This window comes from Triturus cristatus, chromosome 4_2 (genome assembly GCF_964204655.1).
Source record: "Triturus cristatus chromosome 4_2, aTriCri1.1, whole genome shotgun sequence".
NCBI lineage: Eukaryota > Metazoa > Chordata > Amphibia > Caudata > Salamandridae > Triturus > Triturus cristatus.
This window is the reverse complement of record NC_140586.1, coordinates 802990821-803011091: the sequence shown is the minus strand read 5'-3', so window position 1 is coordinate 803011091 and position 20271 is coordinate 802990821.

Sequence of the window (20271 nt, the reverse complement as noted above, 5' to 3'; positions counted from 1 at the left end):
GGCAAGTCTCCAGGGTCAGCGAAAACCGCAGGTATGTAATCAACAAAGGGCGACCGACGGCGGGGGGTGTCTCAGGTTATGTCTCCAAGCTGAACGCTCGCCGCTGATGTCATCTATAGTCTGCACTCTGCTGATCACCATTCGGGAGCCCGCATGACTCCGCAGTCCATAAATTCCCCACCTGTAATAGAGTAATAAGGATACCTTTTATCCACAGCGCTTAGAGACGGCAGAAGCGCTGTGCACTAAAGTGAGTTATTGTGTCATATTTCGTGGGGTGCACTCGGCTCCATGTGGCCCCTAGGGTGCAAGTGTTGAACATGCCAATCTTTATATGTACTGGACACCTCTGTGTGTCTGAGACGTCCATGAATCGCACTTGCAGGCTTCGAGGCACACGGCACAGTGTGTTTGTGCATAGCTCTGACCTGGGGTTCACTCTCTTTCCATCGACTCCCACTGATCATTTGACTGACCCGAGGCATGGTTACTAGCCCAAGCTTTTCCCTATGGCTATTTATTATGTTAACTTGGAGTTGGGGTTTACTTTCTCTAACTGCAAAGTGAGATGATTTTGTAAACTGAATTAGTGGCGGTCCTGCATCGATATAGTACAAGTCATTTTTTTTGTGACACATAATGAAATCTAAATACCAGTCCGGAAAGCACAAATGAAACATATTTTTTTCTTAATTCTAAAGTATGATGGAAATAAAGATGTTAATGGGATAAAAATAAATCAAGACATAATTATTTCCTGGAGGCGAATTTCCACACCTTGTTTACTCTCTTTTTAACAATAAAAAAACGGTCTCTGACCAAATTTAGTGGCCATTTTATTGGAAAATATGCAGTCTGTAAATGACTCTTCACTACCTTGCTTTAGCAATATAGCTGCGACAGAGTTGTGCTAAAAAAGCACCACCAGCTAAGTACTACACCCTTACCACTGTCCTGGTGAACACCTTTGCGTTCTTTGTGTGACACTTGGAATTTTCCCACTTCCCATGACATCTGTGATGTCAGCACCCCCACTCTGTTCCCTACTACCCCCTCGCTGCCTCCCAGACCACTAGGTGGGGGAGAGTTTGCATTTAACAGGGAAAAGGAAGGCTTACATTTTTGAAATCCGGTGCCACGTCACAGTAGAGACAGTAACACACCCTGAACTGCAACGAAGACATTCACAGTTCTGTGAACCCTCCCACAGAACAAGTCAATCAGAGGTGTATGTTGGGGGAGCTACACCCGCCCCCCCCCAATAAATGTATTCTCTAGTCTAGTGAATAGTTGGGTACAGGTGCTTTCAGTCGGGAGGTGGCTGCAGGATTTCACCAATAATTTTTACCTGCACACAGAGACAAAAACTCACGCACACACAGTCCTCTCTGCTCTTAAAACTGTTGGTTATTTTACAACATTTTAAAACACATTTTCATTGAAGGTGCCAAAAGTGGACTGCATAACAGAATTGGGCCTGCAGAGTTTTTCAGCACTGTGATGAATAGATTCCTTCACAAAATTATCTTTTTAGTCACTTCAGCGGGAGCATTTTCATGTGGACTCCTCCGATTTAACAAGCCGTTTTGGTATATTGTATCTATTTTTGTATTTGCATTGCTCCTTGCATTTTCCATCTTGTATTTTGTTGTATGTATGACTTGACTGTTATATGCACAGCGCTCTGATACACTGAAGAGTCATGTTCACGCTTTATAAAACTCCGCAAATAAATAAATAATATAAATAACATGGTTAATGCTGCACAGCTGAAATTTTGCCACTGACAGCAAAGATTGAACATAATTCACACAGTCTTTAGATTTTCTTGGGGACTCAGAGGAAGAAGTGGGTGGCTGTATCATTTGCGGGAGGCTGAGAACAGCGGGGCAGATTTACAAGCCCCCTGCACTGTGGTAAATAATTTAATTACCGGGACTTAATTTGATACAGAAACATAATAAAAATAGCTCAGTAAATAAGAGGCAGAATCCGTGGTATTAGAGGTTCTAAATGGGCTTTATTCCAATGGTCGATTATAATCGGTTGCTCCAGGTTCCATCACCACGAAGGTTCAGGAAGTGAAGTACATACGTTATTGACAATCAATTACTTTTATACAACAGGCATTACAGTGAGGCCAATACAAGAGGCGTAACAATTGATAGTGGTGATAATATATTCATACGTAGCAAAAATAGGCGTAACTGGGAGTGATGAAAGAACGTCATCAGATGTGATGTCATAAGAGGGTGGTTACGTGAAAGAATTTCGCAATGTCAGCAGAAATACTTGGCAGATATGCGCGCGCAGCAGTATGACGTGTGATTGACGTGCAACTAGGGGGTGAAGGGGACTTGACATTTAGCTCTACATGTGGCGACAGAAGTCTGGAGGGTCAAGTCAACCTAATCCCAAATCATATCTAACATCCTATGTTTAAAGAACTATGTTATCCAAAAGAGAGGTCTCTTAGAGTAGAATCTTATTCTATACTGACTATACTGACTGTTAGTGCGTGTACAAGCGTCTAAGTGTCTACACTAGATGCGAGGGCGGAATCTTCCATAGTAACAGGGCTATGAATTACTTGTATGAAGACAGAGAAGTCGGGCCTTTGCTTGGTAGCTGGAAGAATGTTTACTTAAGCTACTAGACAGGAATGCATTGGGCAGGGAGCGGAGCAGATAATTTTCGAAGGTGAAATACAGTTCTTGGCAGGCAGCAAGCTGATGTCAGGCTTCGTGAGCCGCGCAGAGAATGAGACAAAGTTCATGGTCACAGATGCAGGCTCGGACTGGAGCTTTCAGAGGCAGAAGGCAGGAAAAGGCTTGATGACAGAATCAGGGCCTACTTGCCTGGACTGTAAAATGGCATAAGTGAACCATATAAAGGCGGTGGCCTTTCGTACTTAGGAATGGAATATCCGGCCCATTCATGGCGGATCAACAGAGGACATGTTAACAGTGGACGCACATGTATTTGCGTCTTCATAACTGGAACTGGAGGGAACATACATGTACTTGTAACATGCACATAGAACCGTTGGGGTCCAAGATAGGGGACATAACTGACCAGAAAAATCCATATTTCCACATTCCCTCCTTGTCCCCTACTTGCCCGTCAAGAGATATCAATCTTCATTAATCCATTGATCTGTTCATATAGCATCATTTGTTCTTCTTTCTTCTTCCGGGATCTTGAATGAAAATCTTGATGTGGAATGCACGATGTGGCACACAGACCACAAATCGCTGGTCCACATTGCAGGCATAAGCAGCAACTGAATAGTATGAGAAGGCCAATACCTAGGAAAGATAGAACTCTCCATCCCCAGGCTGATAACACGCTCCAAAACCAACCGGACCAAGTCCAGGTGCCTGGATTCTGGTGTATCTGGCTTACAATCTTATGAAGGCGGGTTATGGCTTTATATACAGATGGCGAATTTTCTGGTATGAATATGCAACAGCTTGATCCGATGACCCTACAAGCTCCGCCCCTATCGGCCAGGATGACGTCAAGGACAAGACGATTTTGAAGCACAACAATCCGCATAGCAGACTGCTCTTCTGTTAAATTGCCTAAGGCGGAAATAGTTTCGTTCACTACTGCTTCAAGGGTTCTAGTCAATCTACGTATCAGCTTACTATTAGTAACGGTACCTATATAAGGAAAGAGACCTTTATTGAAATCTGTGTATTTTTCCCATGCCGTTTCAGTGTAATCGACTATTGGGAGATCTCTCCTTTCTCTATTGTGTACTAAATGAGTATTTCTGTGATAATCAGGAGGAGCTAGGAAAACAGGTGGCAAAAGGAATCCAATGTAGCAGGTACCATCCCAATCTAGAGGCAAACGTACATATGCCGTCTGACCACATATAAAATAGGAATGGAGGGAAGCTCTAAATGTAGACTTGCCTTGATCACTAAATTCTACTACAGTGGTGCATCTACTATGGCCCATATGTATGGAACCATTCTTTCTTATACATAATTCACCTTTTACTGGAAATATTGACATAGCGGGCAAAATTGGAGTAGCTTCGGATTCGACATTTAGGATCATAAGATTAAGCGTAAAATTACCTAATCCATATACTTCATTTTCTAGATCAGTTCCTGTTCTTTTGGGAAGTCCCTCCTTGTTAGGATAGCAGACCTTAAGTAAAACTAAATTCAAATTTCCCCATACCCAGTTATCTTGATAAACTGCAGAATTCGAATCCAGAGAATTAATTAAGCTAAACCATGCTCCACAGGAGCCGTTGTGTGTGAACGGGTATGGAAAAAGAGGTAGAATTCCTTTATAGTTCTGATAGGGAGGGAGTCGGCCACATATCCAACAATTTGTAGCATTGCTAACCTGATGGGAATGATGTAACATACTAATAAAAGTGTTATTGCGCAGCGCAAATCTGTATGACAATTCAAGCGGAGGTAATTCACTAAAAGAATGTTCAGCAGTAACATTATAAACATGTCTAGAAATAGGATAATATATGTGCAACAATATACTTGCAGTAATTATTAAAAGACTCAAGAAAAACAAAATTAATAGCGTCATTATGCAATGACTACGCAGTGATTTACAGTACGCCTGTCGTTTCAACATTTTTCGCGATTTTCCATGATTCAGGTCTAAGGGATACATGTCGGAGACAGATTCAACCGCTTCACCTTGGAGAGGACTTAAACAATCAAATCGTCCGACGGTTTAGGCCTGAGTTTCAGTTTATAAAGTTCCTGACTGTTGGCCTCAGCCAAAGGTAGTTTTGAGTCAATGGGTGAAGACACACGAGGTGGGCTATTCACATCCGAAGGAAGTCCATGAAATTTCTTGATATGACTTGAATGCACCCATCCTTTTCTGCCTTCGATCTTCACGGCTGTCCTTGTGGTGAGCAGGACCAATTTGGGTGATTTCCACCTGGGCTCCAGCTGAGTCTTTCGGTCGAAATTCCTCACCAGAACGAGGTCCCCCGGAACTACGTTTCACCTCAGTGTTGTCGGGAAAGGCTGCAGCTACCTGTGAACGACAAGATTGTAGTGCAGACATCAAGGAAGCCAAGTAATCTGTCAGCATGTTACAGTCAATATCAGTTATTTTGCGTGGTATAGGCGTCCCCCACATATTTGGTGGTCTGCCGAAGATCACTTCATACGGGGATAGCCCTGTTCGAGAGTGTGCTACCATTCTTGTGTAAAAGAGTGCAACTGGTAATGCTATTACCCAGTCGACACCTTTCTCTCTGCATATTTTGGATAATCTTATTTTCAGAGTCTGATTATGTCTTTCTACGAGACCTGCTGCTTCGGGGTGTCGGACACAGTGGAATTTCCACTGATAGCCTAACAAAAGTGAAACGTGTTTCATTAATTCGGATGAGAACGGCTGGCCGTTATCTGAGTGAACAACACGTGGTAAACCGTATCGTGGGAAGAATTCTCGAACCAACTGTTTGGCAGTAGTCGGGGCAGTGTAATCTGAAACCGGGTATGCCTCCGTCCAACGGGAAAGAGCACAAACAACTACGAGAACATATTTGAATCCTCGACATCGTTCCATCTGGATATAATCCATCTGGAGGACTTCAAAAGGGTGATCAGGAGGATGAAATCCACCCTGTTCTACGGGAACGCTTTTTCCTGGGTTGAACTGGCAACAGATCAGACAGGTACGAACCTTTTGTTTGGCTGCAGCTCGTAAATGCTTGTTGAACCAAATATGTTGAATGCTGTCTAGCATAGCTTTCTCTCCTAGATGCGCTGGACTATGGATAGTGTTAATAATGACTTGGACCATTGAATCAGGAAGGAACCACACAGACTTTTCCTTCATCAACCATCCTTGATCCGTTTGGATCCCTCCTAATTCAGTCCATTTCTTTATTTCTTCTGGTGTAGCATGTGTCTGTATATCAATTACGTCAAGAGTAGGATCTTTAACCGTCATACAATGTGTTGGCGTCGGGACTATTGTCTTTGTCATGTCGGATGTTTGAGTTTGAGCAGTCTGTTTAGCTGTTCTATCAGCTAAATCATTGCCTTGAGAAATGATATCAGTAACTTTCGTATGTGCTTTGCATTTCATAATCGATATTGCAATGGGTAAATGTATTGCATCTAATAAGGCATGAATGAGGGGTCCGTGTTGAATGTGGGCACCGTGAGAAGTTAAATAACCTCTCTCTCGCCACAGCACGCCGAAGTCATGTACGACTCCGAATGCATAACGTGAATCAGTGTATATGTTGACTTTTTTATTTGTGGCTTGAATACAGGCTTGTGTCAGAGCGACGAGCTCTGCTGCTTGAGCGGACAAGGTATTTATGCAATTTGTTTCAATGATTTCAGTATCTGTTGTGACTGCGTAAGCGGCCACTAACTCTCCTGTACTTGTTCTCATACATGAACCATCTACATACAACGTCAGGTCTGGGTCTGACAATGGGACATCTGTCAAGTCTTGTCTGGGTTTCGTCGTGATTGTAATAACATCAATACAGTCATGGGCTAGTGGGTCTGTTCCATTTACAGGTAAAAGTGTGGCAGGATTCAATGTGTTACAACGTCTGATTTCTATATGTGGCTGAAACAGTGTTAGTTCATACCCTGTAAGTCTTGCTATAGTCAAATGTTGTGTTTGCGTTCGATTCACAAGAACCTCCACTGCATGTGGTACTTGTACTGTCAATGGATGTCCTAACACTATGGCATCGCTTTGTCTGATTGCTAAAGCTGTCGCTGCCACTGATTTCAGACACGCAGGCAGAGCCTGAGCTACGGGATCTAATGTACTAGAAAAATAAGCACATGGTTTGTGTGCTCCTGCTTGTTCCTGTGTGAGTACTGACAAGGCAGTACCTTCGCGTTCTGTAATAAAGAGTGTAAACTGTTTACTGTAACATGGTGTTGCTAAAACAGGTGCTTGGCATAGAGCTTTCTTTAAGCTTTCAAAAGCTTGTGTATGTTCCTGAGTCCAAGGGAGAACAGTCGATGTGGCTGCCTCCTGTGTTGTCAACTGAATGAGTGGTTTTGCTAGAAATGCATACTGAGGGATCCACTGTCTACAATATGAAGTGAGGCCTATGAAAGCCCGCACCTCCTTTTGTGTCTTGGGTATTGGCATGTTAGCTATTAACTGAATGCGGTCTGGTGTAAGCTGCCTTCCCTCCTTGGACAGCGAGTGACCAAGGTAAATAACTCGCTGGACACAGAATTGCAGCTTAGAAGGGGACACCTTGTGCCCCTTTTCGGCTAGAAATTGTAAAACTGTCAGTGATGCTTTTTCACATTCAGGTTCGCTTCGGGCGGTGATCAGCAGATCATCGACATATTGAAGCAAGGCAGTGTTAACTGGCATGTGGATACTGTCGAGTTCTCGTTTCAGTGCTTGGCTATAGATGCTGGGGCTTTCTGTAAATCCTTGAGGTGCGCGTGAGAATTTGAAGCTACGCCCATTTAAACTAAATCCGAACAAATATTGGCTTTCCGGATCTATTGGGACGCTGAAAAAGGCATTCTTGAGATCAATTACAGTAAAAAATGTTGCTTCGGAATCAATAGCTGTCAGTAATGATGAGATATCGGGGACCACAGGGAATTGTGGCACAATACACTTATTTAATTCGCGCAGATCAATAACCAATCGATATACTGGCGGGGCCTTCGGATCTGTTCGTTTGAGAATCGGAATTATCGGTGAATTACATACATTGGAGTCTGTTTCTACAACCACTCCTTGGGCAATGAGTTCGTCAATGATTTGCAGTAAAGCCACTACAGCATCTGGTGGTAACTTGTATTGTCGCATTCGTGGTAGTACCACTCCTGCCTTTAGTGTGACTCGATATGGTGTAATATTCATACAACCAACATCAGTAGGGCCTTGTGCCCATAGATGTGTAGGTAAAGTCTGCAATCGGGGATCCATGTCTCTAGACACATAATGACCTTTAAAATCACGTAAAAACAATCTTACTCCTTCCGGAGAACAACATATTATAGCTCCTAGAGCCTTCAGTGTTTTTATTCCTAACAGGTTTTCTGGACATGATTTAGTAAGCAATAAATCTGTAGTTCGGGTCAAAGGTCCTATCGTAAGTGGAAGAGGTTGTGACACTTCATTAACAATAGGTTTTCCTGAAAAACCAAGGGAAATATTCTGTGAGCCTGAGAGGGGTGCCCCTGGAACTTCACTACGTTTTATGGTTGTTCGACTTGCCCCTGTATCGAGTAAAAATTTCCTGTCTTGGCCTAATAATTCACTATGTACATAAGGTCCTTCTTGATCTACAGGGATCTCGATAAGGGGTAAGTCAACTTCCCTCTCTAGGCTGTTTCATGCATATCGTTGATAATCAGGATAGTCATACTGTGCGGTCTGGTACAGTTGTCGTGTCGTGGTTTGCGTGGCAGCAACAGGCAGCGCTGGTGCAGCCGGCACAAACTGTATAGTCTGTTGTGGAGCTGGCATGGACTGTGCATGCTGCAAGGCTCCTTGTTCATTCTGATCCTGTCTAAGTGGCCGTGGTCTTTCTTTTGTAATGCCCGTGGCGATATTACGCTTCAGGACTGGACAATCGTGTACATGATGACCTAGTTGTTTACAATAGTTGCATGTCCCTTTTACAGGTCCTGCTGAATCGCCAGAATGTGTCGTACCCTTTTTATGTCCTTCAACTGGAACTGTCTGGGAGACTAGCATTTTCATTTTCGTGTCTTTCATGCGTCTTTGTTCATGATCTTGTTCCTCTCTAATTCTATTGTGATGATACTGTAACATTTGTAACATTTGTGATGGAGTGTTACCTTGCCAGGTACTCTCGAATTTTAATACTCTGTTCTTCACTTGGGGCAAGGAATTTTCAACTAATTTTGTCACAAACAGATGTGGGTATGATTCGCTACTTGCTTTTATACCACTATTTATACCAAAACATTTTTCAAATCGTGCATAGAAATCACTAGTGTCTTCATCTTGCTTTTGTTTGCAGGCTGAAATTGCACCCCAGTCTTCCTTTTTCGTGGTTAATAAACGTGGCAGTACCTGTACTAGTAGACCTGGTAGTGCTTTAGTTTTGTCCCCAAGCCCCGAACCTGGACCTCGGGCCTTTTCTTCTGCTTCTAATGCTGTCCAATCTATCTTTTGGTCTCCTACCTCCCACTCTTTTTCCTTGAGTTTTTCATAAATGCCAGCAGGCATCAATACCTTTAATATTGTCATAATGTCGGGATAGGTATACTCTCCCATGAGTAACATGTCTTTAATTTCTCGGTGGAAACCCGCTGGGTCTTTGTCATGACTGGGTACCACTTTCTTCATTTCCAACAATTCTATTTTCGATATGGGCGTATATACATATACACGTTTAAACTCATTGTCCTCGCCCTTTATTGGGTGCACTTCTCGTAAGGGATTCTGTCTGTCCATGTAATACGTGGTTCTTTCCTTGATGGGCAGTGAGACATGTTCTGGGCATATAAAAAGAATGTACTGCTTTCTTGATTCTAGTATTTCTTTAATTAGCTTAGTACCCGAACCTCTCCATCTATTCGTGAGTAATTCGGTCAATATATCAGGTAAGGGACCAGGATCTGAATGTTGGCTTTTATATAGTATAAGAAGTTGTTGAATCATATAAATCCCAGCTAAACGCTGTTCATCTGGGGTGAGATTCAAAAATGTGTGTGCTACTGTATCATCACTATACTTCCCGGGACTGTCAACCCAATGGACAGCTGACCTGGCTAATTCTTGTTCATCCATAGAATCGAGAAAATGATAACCCCTTCGTTCTCGGAGTAATTTATCTGCTGCTTGGAATGAATGCTCGTTAGACCTTATATTTATTATTGGTGTTTGAAAATTCCTATTATTTTCTAGACATATCGGACGTATCGGATCAGTAAGACATCTAGTACTATTACAAGATCTTCCTCTACCTACATAGGCTATAGTTTCTGACTGTCCTGTGGGCAGTCCTGATGCTTCTTCCTCGCTTTGTTCGAACTGGTCTACCGCTAATCTTTCTTCGTGTAGGCGTTCTATTTCTTTACGGATCTTTCGGCACATGGCTATTATACAGTTTTGCTTATCATGTCTCCCTTCTGATATATTCTGGCTCCATCTGGTAAGAATCTGCATTGCTTCCGGGTCTACCCCCGGTCGGTCTTGATTTCTGATCACACAATTTATGAGGAAACGCAACAGTTCCCCCTGTATTTCCACTTTCTGGTATTCCATAGCTCTGTTAATACATTCAGAATCTCGCCCGGTTTGGACAAAATGGTATATATTATCTAGATGTGCAGTCATTCCTGGTAATTTCCCTAAATACACTGCGGCTCGTCTGATACGTAATGATGCTAGGGTCATTTCGTCCTCTTTTCCGGGCACAGGGTCATATCTACAATCTATAAGAAGTTCCTTAAGCGTACGGGCATTTATGAGTTTGGGGGTACGTGAATGTGCTGACTCTTGAAAAGTAAGTTTATTTATTCTAGGTGGCGTAGAAAAGATATTGGTAGCACCTCCGGTAGCCCCGTCTGGGGTATCGGGTGTGAAAGGATTCGTTGAACGTGATACAGCAACTATAGGCGTGGATACAGCTATAGAAGTAGCTGTAGGAACAGATGCAGAAACAGATGTGCTTGCCGGAACTTGTGTCAGAACTTGTTGCTGTAGGGATACGGGTACTGGATCTTGGCGTTGAACCTCCCTGGCAGGCGGTCTATGTGGGGCGGGATTAGCATACTCGGGAGCTGCGTCATCTAAATATGAGGAAAGGAAAACATCTTCTGCGGTTCTAGGATGCCCCTTAGGATGTACCTTTATTGGAAATAATGGGGTTGGCAAGTCTTTTGGTATCCCTGGAGTAGCCTTAGGTAATCCTTCGGCCAGAAGGGGATACATACCATTCATAAGGGCATTTCTTTGTCTGTCTACTTGTTCTGATTTCACTCGTGCACCTTCTTCAATTAATAGATTTTCTCGGACTTCATTGGAATTCTCTTTACTCTTCTCTTCCTGTCTACGTGCTTTTTCTGTACGTCTATATGATTCTTTACGCCATAATTCAATGGCGTCTTTCTGTGATTGTCTAGCTTTCTTTTTCCATAATTCTTCCTCTACTTTCACGATGCACTCTGCATCCCAGGTCCCCGCTACGGGCCACCTCTGACTTTCTGGTAATTCCTTAGTGTAGTCTACCCATAAATCAAGAAATAATATAGCGTCTAAGCCGTGTTTATGATACATGAAGTACCCTGGAGTGTCCCTAGGAGGAATAGGAACAGCTTCTTCGAGTACCCCTTTTCTAGTTGTGATCTGTCTTAATTTCGAAAAGAGCGGCATATTGAGAACTGATCTGATACTTGATCTTGAACAAACTTAATACAGTAATCACAATAATGAACAGTCATTCATACCACAATATGCAGAACGTACTAAAAAACATTTAACATTTAACATTTAACTGAGCAACAATAATGATGACGATCTAAAGAAAACTTAATCACTAAACATAATACTCGACTTGAACTGAATTATTCTGAATTTATATGCTTGATATACTAGATATACTGCTAAACAGTACAGATACACTGCTGAAACAGTGCAGACCGAGTTTGTGTACCCAAACCCGTCTGGACCGGCACAACTTATGTGCACGCCAGAACGCCTCCCCAGTAATGGTACTCACCGGGTAGCTCGGAAACGGAAGGCCTCAGAAACTGGACTGAACTTGAACCGGACTGGACTCGACTCGAACGCTTCGGACACTGGACTCGACTTGGGACTTCGGAAACTGGTGGGCCTCTGTATACCTCGGATCTTGCTCTCCCAGCTAGGCTCTGGTCGGGATACTTCGCACTTCTCACCGCCTCGTCTGGGTGTTGATCGCAGCCTCAGTCGCCCCCGCTTGACCGGAGGGAGATACAGGAAATCCTGCTGGTACGCGTTATTGTCCGTCCAGCTGTGGCAGGAGACCGGGCCTGCAACGCACCGCCGGCGCGTGAGATGAGAAAGTGTCCCTGTTCGGGCGCCATTCATGTGGTAAATAATTTAATTACCGGGACTTAATTTGATACAGAAACATAATAAAAATAGCTCAGTAAATAAGAGGCAGAATCCGTGGTATTAGAGGTTCTAAATGGGCTTTATTCCAATGGTCGATTATAATCGGTTGCTCCAGGTTCCATCACCACGAAGGTTCAGGAAGTGAAGTACATACGTTATTGACAATCAATTACTTTTATACAATAGGCATTACAGTGAGGCCAATACAAGAGGCGTAACAATTGATAGTGGTGATAATATATTCATACGTAGCAAAAATAGGCGTAACTGGGAGTGATGAAAGAACGTCATCAGATGTGATGTCATAAGAGGGTGGTTACGTGAAAGAATTTCGCAATGTCAGCAGAAATACTTGGCAGATATGCGCGCGCAGCAGTATGACGTGTGATTGACGTGCAACTAGGGGGTGAAGGGGACTTGACATTTAGCTCTACATGTGGCGACAGAAGTCTGGAGGGTCAAGTCAACCTAATCCCAAATCATATCTAACATCCTATGTTTAAAGAACTATGTTATCCAAAAGAGAGGTCTCTTAGAGTAGAATCTTATTCTATACTGACTATACTGACTGTTAGTGCGTGTACAAGCGTCTAAGTGTCTACACTAGATGCGAGGGCGGAATCTTCCATAGTAACAGGGCTATGAATTACTTGTATGAAGACAGAGAAGTCGGGCCTTTGCTTGGTAGCTGGAAGAATGTTTACTTAAGCTACTAGACAGGAATGCATTGGGCAGGGAGCGGAGCAGATAATTTTCGAAGGTGAAATACAGTTCTTGGCAGGCAGCAAGCTGATGTCAGGCTTCGTGAGCCGCGCAGAGAATGAGACAAAGTTCATGGTCACAGATGCAGGCTCGGACTGGAGCTTTCAGAGGCAGAAGGCAGGAAAAGGCTTGATGACAGAATCAGGGCCTACTTGCCTGGACTGTAAAATGGCATAAGTGAACCATATAAAGGCGGTGGCCTTTCGTACTTAGGAATGGAATATCCGGCCCATTCATGGCGGATCAACAGAGGACATGTTAACAGTGGACGCACATGTATTTGCGTCTTCATAACTGGAACTGGAGGGAACATACATGTACTTGTAACATGCACATAGAACCGTTGGGGTCCAAGATAGGGGACATAACTGACCAGAAAAATCCATATTTCCACATTCCCTCCTTGTCCCCTACTTGCCCGTCAAGAGATATCAATCTTCATTAATCCATTGATCTGTTCATATAGCATCATTTGTTCTTCTTTCTTCTTCCGGGATCTTGAATGAAAATCTTGATGTGGAATGCACGATGTGGCACACAGACCACAAATCGCTGGTCCACATTGCAGGCATAAGCAGCAACTGAATAGTATGAGAAGGCCAATACCTAGGAAAGATAGAACTCTCCATCCCCAGGCTGATAACACGCTCCAAAACCAACCGGACCAAGTCCAGGTGCCTGGATTCTGGTGTATCTGGCTTACAATCTTATGAAGGCGGGTTATGGCTTTATATACAGATGGCGAATTTTCTGGTATGAATATGCAACAGCTTGATCCGATGACCCTACAAGCTCCGCCCCTATCGGCCAGGATGACGTCAAGGACAAGACGATTTTGAAGCACAACAATCCGCATAGCAGACTGCTCTTCTGTTAAATTGCCTAAGGCGGAAATAGTTTCGTTCACTACTGCTTCAAGGGTTCTAGTCAATCTACGTATCAGCTTACTATTAGTAACGGTACCTATATAAGGAAAGAGACCTTTATTGAAATCTGTGTATTTTTCCCATGCCGTTTCAGTGTAATCGACTATTGGGAGATCTCTCCTTTCTCTATTGTGTACTAAATGAGTATTTCTGTGATAATCAGGAGGAGCTAGGAAAACAGGTGGCAAAAGGAATCCAATGTAGCAGGTACCATCCCAATCTAGAGGCAAACGTACATATGCCGTCTGACCACATATAAAATAGGAATGGAGGGAAGCTCTAAATGTAGACTTGCCTTGATCACTAAATTCTACTACAGTGGTGCATCTACTATGGCCCATATGTATGGAACCATTCTTTCTTATACATAATTCACCTTTTACTGGAAATATTGACATAGCGGGCAAAATTGGAGTAGCTTCGGATTCGACATTTAGGATCATAAGATTAAGCGTAAAATTACCTAATCCATATACTTCATTTTCTAGATCAGTTCCTGTTCTTTTGGGAAGTCCCTCCTTGTTAGGATAGCAGACCTTAAGTAAAACTAAATTCAAATTTCCCCATACCCAGTTATCTTGATAAACTGCAGAATTCGAATCCAGAGAATTAATTAAGCTAAACCATGCTCCACAGGAGCCGTTGTGTGTGAACGGGTATGGAAAAAGAGGTAGAATTCCTTTATAGTTCTGATAGGGAGGGAGTCGGCCACATATCCAACAATTTGTAGCATTGCTAACCTGATGGGAATGATGTAACATACTAATAAAAGTGTTATTGCGCAGCGCAAATCTGTATGACAATTCAAGCGGAGGTAATTCACTAAAAGAATGTTCACCAGTAACATTATAAACATGTCTAGAAATAGGATAATATATGTGCAACAATATACTTGCAGTAATTATTAAAAGACTCAAGAAAAACAAAATTAATAGCGTCATTATGCAATGACTACGCAGTGATTTACAGTACGCCTGTCGTTTCAACATTTTTCGCGATTTTCCATGATTCAGGTCTAAGGGATACATGTCGGAGACAGATTCAACCGCTTCACCTTGGAGAGGACTTAAACAATCAAATCGTCCGACGGTTTAGGCCTGAGTTTCAGTTTATAAAGTTCCTGACTGTTGGCCTCAGCCAAAGGTAGTTTTGAGTCAATGGGTGAAGACACACGAGGTGGGCTATTCACATCCGAAGGAAGTCCATGAAATTTCTTGATATGACTTGAATGCACCCATCCTTTTCTGCCTTCGATCTTCACGGCTGTCCTTGTGGTGAGCAGGACCAATTTGGGTGATTTCCACCTGGGCTCCAGCTGAGTCTTTCGGTCGAAATTCCTCACCAGAACGAGGTCCCCCGGAACTACGTCAAGGGGTTTCACCTCAGTGTTGTCGGGAAAGGCTGCAGCTACCTGTGAACGACAAGATTGTAGTGCAGACATCAAGGAAGCCAAGTAATCTGTCAGCATGTTACAGTCAATATCAGTTATTTTGCGTGGTATAGGCGTCCCCCACATATTTGGTGGTCTGCCGAAGATCACTTCATACGGGGATAGCCCTGTTCGAGAGTGTGCTACCATTCTTGTGTAAAAGAGTGCAACTGGTAATGCTATTACCCAGTCGACACCTTTCTCTCTGCATATTTTGGATAATCTTATTTTCAGAGTCTGATTATGTCTTTCTACGAGACCTGCTGCTTCGGGGTGTCGGACACAGTGGAATTTCCACTGATAGCCTAACAAACGTGAAACGTGTTTCATTAATTCGGATGAGAACGGCTGGCCGTTATCTGAGTGAACAACACGTGGTAAACCGTATCGTGGGAAGAATTCTCGAACCAACTGTTTGGCAGTAGTCGGGGCAGTGTAATCTGAAACCGGGTATGCCTCCGTCCAACGGGAAAGAGCACAAACAACTACGAGAACATATTTGAATCCTCGACATCGTTCCATCTGGATATAATCCATCTGGAGGACTTCAAAAGGGTGATCAGGAGGATGAAATCCACCCTGTTCTACGGGAACGCTTTTTCCTGGGTTGAACTGGCAACAGATCAGACAGGTACGAACCTTTTGTTTGGCTGCAGCTCGTAAATGCTTGTTGAACCAAATATGTTGAATGCTGTCTAGCATAGCTTTCTCTCCTAGATGCGCTGGACTATGGATAGTGTTAATAATGACTTGGACCATTGAATCAGGAAGGAACCACACAGACTTTTCCTTCATCAACCATCCTTGATCCGTTTGGATCCCTCCTAATTCAGTCCATTTCTTTATTTCTTCTGGTGTAGCATGTGTCTGTATATCAATTACGTCAAGAGTAGGATCTTTAACCGTCATACAATGTGTTGGCGTCGGGACTATTGTCTTTGTCATGTCGGATGTTTGAGTTTGAGCAGTCTGTTTAGCTGTTCTATCAGCTAAATCATTGCCTTGAGAAATGATATCAGTAACTTTCGTATGTGCTTTGCATTTCATAATCGATATTGCAATGGGTAAATGTATTGCATCTAATAAGGCATGAATGAGGGGTCCGTGTTGAATGTGGGCACCGTGAGAAGTTAAATAACCTCTCTCTCGCCACAGCACGCCGAAGTCATGTACGACTCCGAATGCATAACGTGAATCAGTGTATATGTTGACTTTTTTATTTGTGGCTTGAATACAGGCTTGTGTCAGAGCGACGAGCTCTGCTGCTTGAGCGGACAAGGTATTTATGCAATTTGTTTCAATGATTTCAGTATCTGTTGTGACTGCGTAAGCGGCCACTAACTCTCCTGTACTTGTTCTCATACATGAACCATCTACATACAACGTCAGGTCTGGGTCTGACAATGGGACATCTGTCAAGTCTTGTCTGGGTTTCGTCGTGATTGTAATAACATCAATACAGTCATGGGCTAGTGGGTCTGTTCCATTTACAGGTAAAAGTGTGGCAGGATTCAATGTGTTACAACGTCTGATTTCTATATGTGGCTGAAACAGTGTTAGTTCATACCCTGTAAGTCTTGCTATAGTCAAATGTTGTGTTTGCGTTCGATTCACAAGAACCTCCACTGCATGTGGTACTTGTACTGTCAATGGATGTCCTAACACTATGGCATCGCTTTGTCTGATTGCTAAAGCTGTCGCTGCCACTGATTTCAGACACGCAGGCAGAGCCTGAGCTACGGGATCTAATGTACTAGAAAAATAAGCACATGGTTTGTGTGCTCCTGCTTGTTCCTGTGTGAGTACTGACAAGGCAGTACCTTCGCGTTCTGTAATAAAGAGTGTAAACTGTTTACTGTAACATGGTGTTGCTAAAACAGGTGCTTGGCATAGAGCTTTCTTTAAGCTTTCAAAAGCTTGTGTATGTTCCTGAGTCCAAGGGAGAACAGTCGATGTGGCTGCCTCCTGTGTTGTCAACTGAATGAGTGGTTTTGCTAGAAATGCATACTGAGGGATCCACTGTCTACAATATGAAGTGAGGCCTATGAAAGCCCGCACCTCCTTTTGTGTCTTGGGTATTGGCATGTTAGCTATTAACTGAATGCGGTCTGGTGTAAGCTGCCTTCCCTCCTTGGACAGCGAGTGACCAAGGTAAATAACTCGCTGGACACAGAATTGCAGCTTAGAAGGGGACACCTTGTGCCCCTTTTCGGCTAGAAATTGTAAAACTGTCAGTGATGCTTTTTCACATTCAGGTTCGCTTCGGGCGGTGATCAGCAGATCATCGACATATTGAAGCAAGGCAGTGTTAACTGGCATGTGGATACTGTCGAGTTCTCGTTTCAGTGCTTGGCTATAGATGCTGGGGCTTTCTGTAAATCCTTGAGGTGCGCGTGAGAATTTGAAGCTACGCCCATTTAAACTAAATCCGAACAAATATTGGCTTTCCGGATCTATTGGGACGCTGAAAAAGGCATTCTTGAGATCAATTACAGTAAAAAATGTTGCTTCGGAATCAATAGCTGTCAGTAATGATGAGATATCGGGGACCACAGGGAATTGTGGCACAATACACTTATTTAATTCGCGCAGATCAATAACCAATCGATATACTGGCGGGGCCTTCGGATCTGTTCGTTTGAGAATCGGAATTATCGGTGAATTACATACATTGGAGTCTGTTTCTACAACCACTCCTTGGGCAATGAGTTCGTCAATGATTTGCAGTAAAGCCACTACAGCATCTGGTGGTAACTTGTATTGTCGCATTCGTGGTAGTACCACTCCTGCCTTTAGTGTGACTCGATATGGTGTAATATTCATACAACCAACATCAGTAGGGCCTTGTGCCCATAGATGTGTAGGTAAAGTCTGCAATCGGGGATCCATGTCTCTAGACACATAATGACCTTTAAAATCACGTAAAAACAATCTTACTCCTTCCGGAGAACAACATATTATAGCTCCTAGAGCCTTCAGTGTTTTTATTCCTAACAGGTTTTCTGGACATGATTTAGTAAGCAATAAATCTGTAGTTCGGGTCAAAGGTCCTATCGTAAGTGGAAGAGGTTGTGACACTTCATTAACAATAGGTTTTCCTGAAAAACCAAGGGAAATATTCTGTGAGCCTGAGAGGGGTGCCCCTGGAACTTCACTACGTTTTATGGTTGTTCGACTTGCCCCTGTATCGAGTAAAAATTTCCTGTCTTGGCCTAATAATTCACTATGTACATAAGGTCCTTCTTGATCTACAGGGATCTCGATAAGGGGTAAGTCAACTTCCCTCTCTAGGCTGTTTCATGCATATCGTTGATAATCAGGATAGTCATACTGTGCGGTCTGGTACAGTTGTCGTGTCGTGGTTTGCGTGGCAGCAACAGGCAGCGCTGGTGCAGCCGGCACAAACTGTATAGTCTGTTGTGGAGCTGGCATGGACTGTGCATGCTGCAAGGCTCCTTGTTCATTCTGATCCTGTCTAAGTGGCCGTGGTCTTTCTTTTGTAATGCCCGTGGCGATATTACGCTTCAGGACTGGACAATCGTGTACATGATGACCTAGTTGTTTACAATAGTTGCATGTCCCTTTTACAGGTCCTGCTGAATCGCCAGAATGTGTCGTACCCTTTTTATGTCCTTCAACTGGAACTGTCTGGGAGACTAGCATTTTCATTTTCGTGTCTTTCATGCGTCTTTGTTCATGATCTTGTTCCTCTCTAATTCTATTGTGATGATACTGTAACATTTGTAACATTTGTGATGGAGTGTTACCTTGCCAGGTACTCTCGAATTTTAATACTCTGTTCTTCACTTGGGGCAAGGAATTTTCAACTAATTTTGTCACAAACAGATGTGGGTATGATTCGCTACTTGCTTTTATACCACTATTTATACCAAAACATTTTTCAAATCGTGCATAGAAATCACTAGTGTCTTCATCTTGCTTTTGTTTGCAGGCTGAAATTGCACCCCAGTCTTCCTTTTTCGTGGTTAATAAACGTGGCAGTACCTGTACTAGTAGACCTGGTAGTGCTTTAGTTTTGTCCCCAAGCCCCGAACCTGGACCTCGGGCCTTTTCTTCTGCTTCTAATGCTGTCCAATCTATCTTTTGGTCTCCTACCTCCCACTCTTTTTCCTTGAGTTTTTCATAAATGCCAGCAGGCATCAATACCTTTAATATTGTCATAATGTCGGGATAGGTATACTCTCCCATGAGTAACATGTCTTTAATTTCTCGGTGGAAACCCGCTGGGTCTTTGTCATGACTGGGTACCACTTTCTTCATTTCCAACAATTCTATTTTCGATATGGGCGTATATACATATACACGTTTAAACTCATTGTCCTCGCCCTTTATTGGGTGCACTTCTCGTAAGGGATTCTGTCTGTCCATGTAATACGTGGTTCTTTCCTTGATGGGCAGTGAGACATGTTCTGGGCATATAAAAAGAATGTACTGCTTTCTTGATTCTAGTATTTCTTTAATTAGCTTAGTACCCGAACCTCTCCATCTATTCGTGAGTAATTCGGTCAATATATCAGGTAAGGGACCAGGATCTGAATGTTGGCTTTTATATAGTATAAGAAGTTGTTGAATCATATAAATCCCAGCTAAACGCTGTTCATCTGGGGTGAGATTCAAAAATGTGTGTGCTACTGTATCATCACTATACTTCCCGGGACTGTCAACCCAATGGACAGCTGACCTGGCTAATTCTTGTTCATCCATAGAATCGAGAAAATGATAACCCCTTCGTTCTCGGAGTAATTTATCTGCTGCTTGGAATGAATGCTCGTTAGACCTTATATTTATTATTGGTGTTTGAAAATTCCTATTATTTTCTAGACATATCGGACGTATCGGATCAGTAAGACATCTAGTACTATTACAAGATCTTCCTCTACCTACATAGGCTATAGTTTCTGACTGTCCTGTGGGCAGTCCTGATGCTTCTTCCTCGCTTTGTTCGAACTGGTCTACCGCTAATCTTTCTTCGTGTAGGCGTTCTATTTCTTTACGGATCTTTCGGCACATGGCTATTATACAGTTTTGCTTATCATGTCTCCCTTCTGA